This window comes from Panthera pardus, unplaced genomic scaffold (genome assembly GCF_024362965.1).
Source record: "Panthera pardus isolate Hobbes unplaced genomic scaffold, ASM2436296v1 HiC_scaffold_6, whole genome shotgun sequence".
Taxonomy (NCBI): Eukaryota; Metazoa; Chordata; class Mammalia; order Carnivora; family Felidae; genus Panthera; species Panthera pardus.
The window spans coordinates 59,225,541-59,237,778 of NW_026526991.1; the positions used below are offsets into that span (position 1 = coordinate 59,225,541).

Consider the following 12,238-nt stretch of genomic DNA (forward strand, 5'->3'; position numbering starts at 1 on the left):
CCCCTATTCCTTTTAATTTTTAAAAATTGTGAGTGTATGACCAAATTAGTGACCCTGATTTCTGTACCTATTTGCTCAGACTTCAGTGAATAGTAATTAGGTTATAATAAAAGGAAACTTAGAACAAATTGAATTTGACATGTTAATTTACATGTGTCATTACTATCCTGCTGCATAACAGTGGGGCCTTTGTACCTTCCTTACTGTTTCTTTCCAAAAATAATCCATTTCACAGCATCACTGGGGCAGCTCTTCTGAAATTTTACCTTCTTAGATGCTACCCCAAGATGGCATTGTCTGACAAACTAATACAAGAAGAGGCATTTAGAGCTGTCACTTAATTTTTGCATATCTGATTCCCACACCCTCACCACAGTCTTTCTTTCTAGCCAGCTGCTAGTGTAGAGACCAATGGAAGGGAAGTCAACTGTAATGAACTGCCTCCGTTGTTCAGAGTTCTTAGCCTGACTCATAAGGTCCCATACACTGTAGCCTCATTTTTTGCCATTCTTCAGCTCTGGTCAAAATGTGCTCCCTAGTGCACTGACTACTTTCTGTTAAAAGAGCCATATTCTCTCTGAGCCTCAGAGAGGCTTTGTCCTTTCTGATCCCTCTGCTTATAATACTCTTGCTGACCCCTTCTGCCTCGTCAACTCTTAGCCTTTGAATCTCAGTGTTATCCTCTCTAGGAAGACTTCCATAAGCTTCAAATATTAATCTAGATGCCTCTCTGAACTTGCTTCCTTACTTAGGTTTGTGATGGGATTTATTATATTATGTTATGCTCGGTTCCATGTTAGCCCTCCTCCTCCTTGTTAGATCATTGCGCTCATCCAGCCCTGGGACTGTTTATCATTGCATCACACTACGCCAAATAGTAAATTCTCAAATACTTAACTGAATGAATAAGGCCACAAGCCATGTGTAGAAACAGAAGACGAAGGATAATTTGTGCCTCAAATGGCTGAGCTCATTAGTAAGGACTTGCCTGGGCACCTCAGTGTGAGACTAAAAGCCTGAGTTTCCTTCTGTAGGACCCCTGCACAATTACGAAAATTTTATAAAGAAGGCTTAATTGGCTTATGTATATAGATATTTGATATTTTATAAGTTCAGATGTTTTAGAGGAATCATACTTAACTATTACTAGGGAGAGATTAAGTGCTTTGCAAAAGGATTTACCTCAGTAAACCTTTGAATTTCCTGGATCTTTATTTTATTTTTAAAATTATTTTTAAAATGTATTTCTTAATGTTTTTAATTATTTTTGAGAGAGAGCGCACAAGTGGGTTAGGGACGGGGGCGGAGGGGGGGGGGGGTGGGCAGAGGATCTGAAGTGGGCCTTGCTTTGACAGCAGCAAGCCCGGTGTAGGGCTCGAACTCATGAATTGTGAGATCATGACCTGAACCGAAGTTGGATACTTAACCAACTGAGCCACCCAGGTGCCCCTAAATTTTCTGGATCTTAAGTAGTTTTATACAAGTTTACTTTGATATTTGTTGGGCCCTGTTAGTCATTGTGCCAGTCTGGAGGGATGCAATTATGAATACAGGGGATGCAATTATGAGTATGTAGAACCTTCATTTAAGGAAGCTATAAGTTGTGTAAATCACTAATTGAGTACTAGGCACATTAATTAAGTGCTAGGGTAGAGGTACCAGCACTGTTTTGAGGGAGAACTAAGAGAGAAATAATTTCTTCTGATTGGAGGAATGGAAAGACTTAATGATGGTGTTGGATTTTGAAGAAGATTATGACTCATATCTCAACAAAGGCAGGTAGGGGAGAGCAACTGTGCACAAAGGCTTGGCAGCATGGAAGAGATATGGTGAATTTGGTTTCAATTCTGTAAGGGCACTTTTCCTTAGCAAAACATCAGTGTTGATATAGGATGAAAATTTACACATAAACTGGCTAGTGTTTTTCAAAATGTGAGTCATGAAATCAATTTAGAAAGTTCTGGCCAGTAGGATGTTGGGGTTTTTTTTCTTCAAGGTTTTAAGTATTTTCTACATCAAGTATGGGCCTTGAACTTACAACCCCAAGATCAAGAGTCATATGCTCTACTGACTGAGCCAGCCAAGCACCCTACTAGTGGTGTTTCTAAGTGGAGTAGACTAGAAAATAGCAGAGACTGATGCTTAATAAGGATAAATATGTCTCATGATAATTTTGTTTCCAGTGTTGAGTGAGGATATAAAATGCATTCCTTACCTTGGTTTGCAGAAAAATACATTTGAAAGCCACTGATAAAATCAATACCAAGGGGCTGGGGCATCACACATTCTCTCTCTGGTCTCTCTCTTTGGGATGGTTGGGGTAGAAGGTTATTAGTTTAATTATTTCCCCAATGGGCCCTTATAGCTTATGGCAAAGTAAATTAGCTCCTTGCTTTTTTTATACTCTTGAAGCTATATTACTATTTATTTGGCAATTCTTTCCCCTTTGCTGATGATTCCTCCTAATGTGTAAATAGCAAAGATTCTAGAGATCTGAAAGTGAGTTAATTTAGAATTGGCCATTTACCTTCATGGTCTCAGAGCCCTTATTTTATTTTATTTTATTTTATTTTACTTTATTTTTTATTTTATTTTATTTTACTTTATTTTATTTTATTTATTTTATTATTTCATTTCATTTTTATATATTTTTTTATTTTTTCTATCGTGTCATGTCATATCATATCATATCCTATCTTATCCTTTTATAGAAACAGAGTGCAAGTGGGGGAGAGGGGCAGAGGAAGAGAGAACGAGAATCCCAGGCAGGCTCCATGCTCAGCCCAGGGCAGGGACCCATCCCAGGATCCTGGGACCATGACCTGAGCCAAAATAAAAGAGTTTGTGGCTCAAGGGGCTGAGCCACCCAGACACTCCGTGTTAGTTTCTTTTTATCCACTAGGTGGTGCTGTGAGGGGCTGGTATTTGCAAGTTAGCCTGTCTCTAGACTCCAGCTTGTTTTGAAATTAGCGGATAGGGTTACTTAGTCAGAAAATCTTTTCTCTTCAAGTTCCCAGGCATTCCATCACAGGGCATATAGATCTCCCTTTCCTCTCCAACTATAACTTCCTTTTACAAATTGAGGAGGTTAGAGAATCTGGGATCAAGAAGGTAAAATTTTTTGTCAGTATTGCCATCTCTCAAAAGAGATCAGAAATGGTTTCCATTCTCCCCTAGGGATCAAAGAAGATGCTGAACTGCAGTGGAAAAAGGTGGAGGTTATACCCCGAAAAGAATAACTGGTTTATGGGGCAACAGAATTGGCTGAGAGGAGGGAAGGGAGGAGATACTAAAGGATATCTTCCTTGGGAAAGCAACAAATCGTAGAATCTGATTATATTCAGCAAACATTTTTCAAGAGCTTTCTATAGGCCAGGAGAACACGAAGTTGAGTAAGTTTAAGTACCTGGGGTGCCTCGGTGGCTCAGTCAGTTAAGCATCTGACTCTTGATTTCAGCTCAGGTGATGAACTCACAGTTTCATAAATTTGAGTCCCACATCCAGCTCTGCACTGACCCTGCAGAGTCTGCTTGGGGTTCACCCCCCCCCCCCCCGCCCCTCCCCTCCTCATGCTCTTTCTCTGTCTCTCTCAAAATAAATAGATAAACTTTAAAAATTTTTATTAAAAAAAATTTTGGTACTTGCTTGGAGCGCCTCGGTTGCTTAGTCGGTTAAACAACCGACTTCGACTCAGGTCATGATCTCACAGCTCATGAATTCAAGCTCCGTGTGTTGGGCTCTGTGCTGACAGCTCAGAGCCTGGAAGGCAGTTATGCTCACCACTATACCACCAACGCTGCACAGCATACAGCTCAGAGCCTGAAGCCCGCTTTGGATTCTATGTCTCCCTCTCTCTCTGCCCCACCCCCTTACGCCCTGTCTCTCTTTCTCTCAAAAATAAACATTAAAAATTAAAAAAAAAAAAAATTTAGAACCTGCTTTCTAGAAGCTCAAGGAAAAGAGGAAACACTCAACAATAATACAGTGTGATAAATAGGGGCATACACAGGGCTCTGTGGAAGCAGAGAAAGGACCCCTAAGTCAGTAGTGGTGGGGGGGCCAGGGAGATGGTGATCAGGGAAGGTTTCCTAGAAGAGATGACACCTAGGCTTTCATTATGGAAGGATAACTAGGAGCCTTCCAATATCCTAGAAATCCACAAGTCTCCCCTGGTGACTTCATTTACTCCTATTATTTCAACAATTACCTCTGTGCTAATAACTCTCAATGTTTCCCTAGCCCTGTCATCTCCAAAACCTGCCCATCCAGTACCTCCTATTTGAATGTTATTGTTCAAATTCAACTTGTCTAAAACAAAGCACTGAAAGAGGATCAAGGCTTTTGATTTTTATGGTAATCATATAATTTTTATCCTTATTCAATATATGGGTGGATATCACTTCCTGTATGAATTACTGCAAAAGTATACTAGCTGGTCTCCAACTTAGATCTCTCTCTACCACCCATTTCTCCAGTCTGTCCTATACACTTAGATCTTCAACAAGATTTATCTTCCCAATGTTTATGGTATTGAAAATCAACCTTTAGGGGCGCCTGGGTGGCTCAGTCGGTTAAGCATCCGACTTCGGCTCAGGTCATGATCTCGAGGTCCGTGAGTTCAAGTCCCGCATCAGGCTCTGTGCTGATAGCTCAGAGCCTGGAGCCTGTTTCAGATTCTGTGTCTCCCTCTCTCTCTGACCTTCCCCAGTTCATGCTGTCTCTCCCTGTCTCAAAAATAAATAAATGTTAAAAAGAAATTAAAAAAAAAAAAGAAAGAAAAGAAAATCAACCTTTAGAGGTTCCCTTTGGTCTACCCAATGGAGACCAAGCTCCTTTATCTGATAGTCAAGTCAGTTGCCATGGTTTGAATGTGCCCCCCCCCGACACCCTATTCATGTTGAAATCCTAACCCCCAAAGGTGATAGTATTAATAAGTGGGGACTTTGAGAGGTGATTAGGATTTGATAGTGGAGCCCTCCTGAGTGGGATTAGTGCTTTTATTAAAGAGATCCCACAGAGCTTCCTAGACTCTTCCACCACGTGAGGTTACAAGAAGTCTGTCACCTGAAGTAGGGCCTTCTCCTGGCCATGCTGGCACCCTGATCTTGGACTTCAGCCTCCAGAACTGTGAACAATAAATGTCTCTTGTTTATAAGTTACCCAGTCTGTGGTATTTTATTATAGCAGCCTGAATGGTTTAAGACAGCATTCTATGTTCTGGTCCTGAATGACTCTTTCTATTTTTATATTGTGTGATTCCCTAAAATGCCTTTTATAGCCAAACTCTTCTACTCAATATTTATTTCCCAAATATAGCTTATGCTTTTCTACCTCAGTGTCTACGTTTATACTCTTCTCATATTTCTTGTCAAAATGCTATCTACGTTTGGAAGGGGAAGGTTTCCTAAAGATAACATCAAAGGCAGAAAACATACATGACATGATTTATATTTTAATATGTAAAGAGCTCTTGCAAATCAACAAGAAAAGACAACCACTGTAATAGAAAAAATGGCAAAATGCATGAAGAGACAATTTTAATTGGTGTGGTTGGATTAAAATCTACCACCATGCTGTTTTATATTTGTCTTATCTATTTTTGTTCCTGTTTTCCTGCTGATCTTTGAGTATTTTTGGTATTTCATTTATCTCCTCTTATTAACTATATATATATATATTTTTTTCAATAGTTGCACTAAGGCTTACCATATGCATCTTTAACTTACCACAGACTACCTTCAAATATTATATGACTTCGTGTGTAATGTAAAAACTGTACAATAGTATACTTCCATTTTCCTTTCGCTCATCCTTTTTGTTATTGTTGTCATACATTTTACTTCTACATATATCCCACTGTATATTATTACTATTTTTGTCTTAAAGCATCAGTTATCTTCTTTTTAGATTTTATTTTATTATTTTTGTAAATGTTTATTTTTGAGAGAGAGACAGAGTGCAGGCAGAGGAGGGGCAGAGAGAGAGGGAGACACAGAATCTAAAGCAGGCTCCAGGCTCTGAGTTGTTAGCATGTGGGTTTGAACTCACGAACCGTGAGATCATGACCTGAGCTGAAGTTGGAGGCTTAAACAACTGAGCCACCCAGCCACCCTTTTTAGATTTTATTTTTAATCTCTACACCAAATGCAGGGCTTGAACTCACAACCCTAAGATCAAGAGTTGCATGCTCTTAATGACTAAGCCAGCCAGGTACCCCAAAGAGTCAATTATCTTTTAAACAACTTTTTAATTTATTATTATTATAATTTTTTAATGTTTATTTATTGGGGCACCTGGGTGACTCAGTCGGTTGGGTGTCTGACTTTGGCTCAGGTCTTGATCTCGCAGTTCACAAGTTTGAGCCCTGCCATCAGGCTCTGTGCTGACAGCTCAGAGCCTGGAGCCTGCTTCAGATTCTGTATCTCTCTCTCTGCCCCTCCCCTGCTCGTGCAATTTCTCTTTCCCTCTCTCTCTCTCTCAAAATAAATAAATTGTATTTATTAAAAGTTTATTTAGTTGTTTTGAGAGAGAGAGAGAGAGAGAGAGAGAGAGAATTCCAAGCAGTCTCCACATTGTCAGTGCAGAATTGACTTGGGGCACAAACCTACCAACCATAAGATCATGATCTGAGCTGAAACCAAGTGTCTGGACACTTAACTGACTGAATCACCCAGGTTCCCCTTAAAGAACTTTTTAAAAGTGTCTTTTAGGGGCGCCTGGGTGGCTCAGTCGGTTGAGTGTCCAACTTTGGCTCAGGTCATGATCTCACAGTCTGTGAGTTCGAGCCCCGCGTCGGGCTCTGTGCTGATGGCTCAGAGCCTAGAGCCTGCTTCTGATTCTGTGTCTCCCTCTCTCTGCCCCTTCCCTGCTCATGCTGTGTCTCTCTCTGTCTCAAAAATAAATAAAAACATTAAGAAAAAAAAATTTTTTTTAATAAAAAGTGTCTTTTATATTTACCCACAAATTTACTATTTCCATTCCCTTTATTTGTGTTCATCTGAGTTTTCACTTGATATCATCTTTCTTCCATCTGAAGAACCTCCTGTAGCATTTCTTATAAGTGATAACTTTTTTCAGCTTTTATTTGTCTTAAAATGTCTTTTTTGTCTTCATTTTTACATCCACTGGAAATACTATTCTAGGCTGGCTTTTTTTTTTTTTTTTCATTTAGCACTTTAAGGGTGTTATTCCATTATCTTCTGTCTTGCACTGTTTCTGATGAGAAGTTAATGCTTATACTTAACCTTTGCTTCAGTCTATGCCATATATCTTTCTCTCTGTCTTCTTTTCAGATTTATTTTTTATCATCGGTGCTCAGCAATTTGGTTATGCTGTGTCTAGGTATAATTTTCTTTGTGTTTATCCTGCATGAGGTTCATCAGTTTATTTGGATCTGGGTGTTAATATTTTTTCATGAAATCTGGTGAATTTTTTGCCACAATTTCTGCAAATATTCTTTCCTGCTCCCTTGTTTTCCAGTACTCTAGATTATGTGTGTGGTAGAATGCTTGATATCATCCAACTGGTCGCTGAGGCTTGCTTATTTCCCCTCCATCTTCCTTTTCTCTCTGTGCTTCAGTTTACGTTGTTCTTACTTCTGCATCTTCAAGTTCACTGACCTTTTCAACTTTATCATCTAATTTTCTCTAAAGGTCATACAATGGTATTTTTCATTTCTTTTTTATAGTCTCCATTTATTTCCTCATTGGATTTATGGTTTTCTTGGAATATTTGAACTTATATCAAGATGTTTTTTTTTTCTTTTTTTTTTTTAATTTTTTTAACTTTTATTCATTTTTGAGAGATAGAGAGAGACGGCGCATGAGTGGGGAAGGGGCAGAGAGAGGGAGACAGAGAATCTGAAGCAGGCTCTGAGCTATCAGCACAGAGCCCGATGCGGGGCCCGAACTCACGAACTGCGAGATCATGACCTGAGCCAAAGTCGGACGCTCAACCAACTGAGCCACCCAGGTGCCCCTATATCAAGATGTTTTGAAGTCTTTACCTATTAATTGCATAATTTCTTTCATTTCTGGGTCTGTTTTTATTGTTTAAGTTTTCTCCCAGCTAGAGATCACATTTTCTTTTTTTCTTTTGCTTATTTATCTATTTGTTTATTTGGTGGTTGGAGGGAGTATGTTTATTAGATGCTGGACATTGTAAATGTTACATCATCGAATTTCTGGATTTTATTGTCTGTCTTTAAGCTTTGTTCTGGCAGGCAGCTAATTACTTTCATATCAGCTTGATTCATTTGAGGCAAGTTTTTAAACTTTGTGAGGGAAGGTCTGGAGTAACTTTACTCTTGGGCTAGTAGGAGTCTACTCCTAAGACAGCTTTTTTAAGGTATCTAATGAATGCTCCGAATATTTGATGCAGTCTCTCCAGTCTGACTGGTTGGAACTCTAATTTCTTCCATTCCTGTGTGAACTCCAGTAATTATTCACTTTATAATTCCCCAGCAGTTGTTCTTTACCTGGTAGTTGATTTTTGGTCAGTTTCAAGAAGTCTCCTCTGTCACGCTATGCACATGTAGCCTGCTATTCAGCCAAAGACACTGGACCACTATGCAAATTTGTGGAGCTCTTTCTTTGCATACCTCTCTTCTCTCTAGGACTTTCTCATAGAATCTGCCTCCTCAGCCTCCCCAAAATCTAATCTCTGTCTCCTCGGCTCAACAAAACCCCTGTACTCTTGTTGGGTTTCCCATCCCTGTGCTATAGTGTGAAGAGTATTTATGGGCAGGTAGTTGGGATAATTGGAAGGTGCACACAATTTTTCTTTCCTTTTCCCTCAGGGATTACAACCCTATGCTGCCTTTGCCCAATATCTTAAAACAATTGTTTCATATATTTTGGGCAGTTTTCTAGGTGTGTGTGTGTGTGTGTGTGTGTGTGTGTGTGTGATGGGAGGACTAGTCTGATACCAGTTACTTTGTCATAGTCAGAAATAAGATAACTCAATTTTCACTTGGTATAGAATTATAGGTTGACATTTTTTTCTTTCAGTACTTCAAAGACGTCATTCAATTTTCTTCTGAATTATATTGTCATCTTTGTGGCCCTATATGCAGTGTGTCTTTATCAGAAATGAAAAGTAAAACAACCAGATACAATTTACTCTTACGTTATTAAAAAAAAAATCTCAGCGTGGTTATCAGGGAAATGGGTATACTCATATTTCTGGTGGTGTAAATTGTCGAAGTGTTCTTGTGGAGACAGTTTGAACCTAAGATACTAATCATCTAACATATTATTCCTGTAGAGGCTCCCGGTTGTCTCAGTCGGTTAAGCCTATAGGGGCACCTTGGGTGGCTCATTCGGTTAAGCATCAGACTGTTGGTTTTGGCTCAGACCATGATCTCAGGGTTAGTGAGATCAAGCCCTGCCTCCAGCTCTGCCTGCTTGAGATTCTTTCTCTCTCCCTCTATCCCTCTGCCCTGCTCTCATGTGCTGTCTCTCATTCTCTCTCTCTCAGATAAATAAATAAATATAAAAATAATAATATAATAAAAAATGCTAAAATATTTTCTAGGCATATAAGAGAATAGAGAAGAGGTTTTTTTTTTTCTTAAAGTTTATTTATTTAGAGAGAGACAGAGAGAGAGAGAGAGAACGAGTGGAAGGGGGTAGAGAGAGAGGGAGAGAGAAAATCCCAAGCAGGCTCCGTGTAACCGAGAGATAATGACCTGAGACAAAATCAAGAGTTGGACGCTTAACCATCTGAGCCACCCAGGTGCCCCGGAGAGCTTTTTAATTTAAAAGAAATCAGAGTCCACTCCCAAACATCTGGGATTCAAAGTGTCGCACCAGGACCCCCAAACTAAGCCCTCCAACCCCAATAAACCGCACCCCCACCCCATCTTATTTGCTGTGGACATTGGAGAGGAGCAAATTGGTCGAACTGTCCTAGAATTGTTTGCAGATGTTGTACTCAAAACTGCAGAAAAATTTTGAATATTGCATACAGAAGAAAAAGGCATTAGACATACTACTGGGAAACCTCTCCATTTCAAAGGGTGCCCTTTCCATCAAATTATTAAGACATTTATGATTCAGGGTGGAGACTTCTCATATCGAAAAGGGGCAGGTAGAGAAAGTATTGATGGTAAAAAATGTGAAGATGAAAATTTCTATTATTGAGCATGACAAATGTGGGCTGCAATACAAATGGTTCTCAGTTCTTAATCACAATGGTTTGCACTCCTCATTTGGATGGGAAACATGTGGTGTTTGGCACAAGTAATTAAAGGAATGGGTATGGCAAGGATATTGGAAAATGTAGAAGTGAAAGGTGAAAACCTTGCCAAATTATGCATTATTGCAGAATACAGAGAACTGAAGGAAGGGGATGATATTCCCAAAAGATGGTTCTGGTGACAGTCGTCCAGATTTCCCTGAGGATGCAGATATATAGATTTAAAAGATGCAGATAAAATTTTACTAATAACAGAAGTCTTAAAAAAAATTGGAAATATATTTTTTCAAATCCAGAAGTGGGAGATGGCTATTAAAAATGTACAAAAGTGTTTTTTTAATGTTTATTTACTTATTTTGAGAGAGAGCAAGCAGAGGAAGGACAGATAGTGAGGGAGAGAGAGAGAGAGAGAGAGAGAGAGAGAGAATCCCAAGCAGGCTCTGCGCTGACAGCACGTGGGGCTTGATCCCATGAACTGTGAGATCATGACCTGAGGTGAAATCAAGAGTCGGTCGCTCAACCAACTGAACCACCCAGGCGCCCCCAAAAATATACAAAAGTTTTATGATATATGGAAGGTTCAAACGCTGTTATTGAGAAAACGGACAGATAGAAGCTGCAACCTATAGCTTTAAGCTGCATGCTGAATATTGGTGCTAATAAACTGAAGATGCCAAATTGGCAGGGAGCAATTGACAGCTGTTTGGAGGCTCTTGAAATAGACCCATTAAATACCAAAGCATTGTACTGTGAGCTCAAGGATGGCAAGGATTAAAGGAATATGATCAAGCATGGGCTGATCTTAAGAAAGCTCAGGAGACAGCACTGGAAGATAAAACTATCTAGACAGAATTGTTGAAAGTTAAACAAAAGATAAAGGCACAGAAAGATGGAGAGAAGGCAGCGTATGCAAAAATGTTTGCCTAATAAAGGTTTCAGTTATTTCAGTTTTACTTAAATATTATGCATTGATTGTATAAAGGCAATAAGAAAATTTAAAGGTTATTGTCTGTAATATATGAGATATATATATATATATATAACATATGACCCCTGATGTGTCTCCTTTGATACTTCAGTTTCCCATTGTTTACAGTTTAGGAATACTGAAAATGTTCTTTTTTTTTTTTTAATGTTTGTTTATTTTTGAGAGAGAGAGAGAGAGACAGAGTGTGAGTGGGGGAGGGGCAGAGAGAAGGAGATACAGAATCTGAAGCAGGCTCCGGGCTCTGAACTGTCAGTCAGAGCCTGACTCGGGGCTTGATATCACAATGATATCACTTGACCTGAGCTCAAGTCAGATGGTTAACCGACTGAGCCACCCAAGTGCCTCCAAAAATAGTTCACTCTTAATAAAACAGTGTTACAGGGCCTGGGTGGCTCAGCCAGTTAAGTGTCTGACTTTGGCTCAGGTCATGATCTCACCATTTGTGAGTTTGAGCTCCATGTGGGGCTCTGTGTTGACAGCTCACAGCCTGGAGCCTGCTTTGGATTCTGTGTGTCTCCCTCTATCTCTGCCCCTCTCCAGCTTGCACTCAATGTCTCTCTCTCTCTTTCAAAAATAAATATTTAAAAACAAATTTTTTTAAAAAAGTGTTACAATGACAACAACAAGACAAAAAAACCAAAGCACAAATAAAAAACCCAAACCAACAGAAAAAGAAATCATGCTGATTACACTTATATAAATTCAATAATAAGTAAGACCAATTATTACTGTTAGAAGTTAGGATGGTGGAAAGGGGCTCAGTCAGTTAAATGTCCGACTCTTGGTTTTGGCTCATGTCATGATCTCAAGGTTTGTGAGTTCAAGCACTGAGTCAGGCTGTGTGCTGGTGGCATGGAGCCTGCTTGGGATTCTCTCTCTCTCCCTCTCTCTCTGTTCCTCCACCCACCCTCTCTCTCTCTCTTTCTCTTAAAATAAATAAATGAACTTAAAAAGAAAAGAAGTTAGGATGGTGGTTACATTTGGAGGTAGTGACTGAAGGGGACACAAAGGAAATTTTTGGGATGCTTGATATATTTTTATATTTATATAAAT

General features: G+C 39.4%; 1 pseudogene; it reads left to right on the forward strand.

Moving 5' to 3' along the window:
- LOC109270247 (peptidyl-prolyl cis-trans isomerase D-like) overlaps window positions 1–11,124 on the forward strand; it is a 12,051-nt pseudogene extending 927 nt beyond the window's left edge.
- Window positions 11,125–12,238: the final 1,114 nt, after the last annotated feature.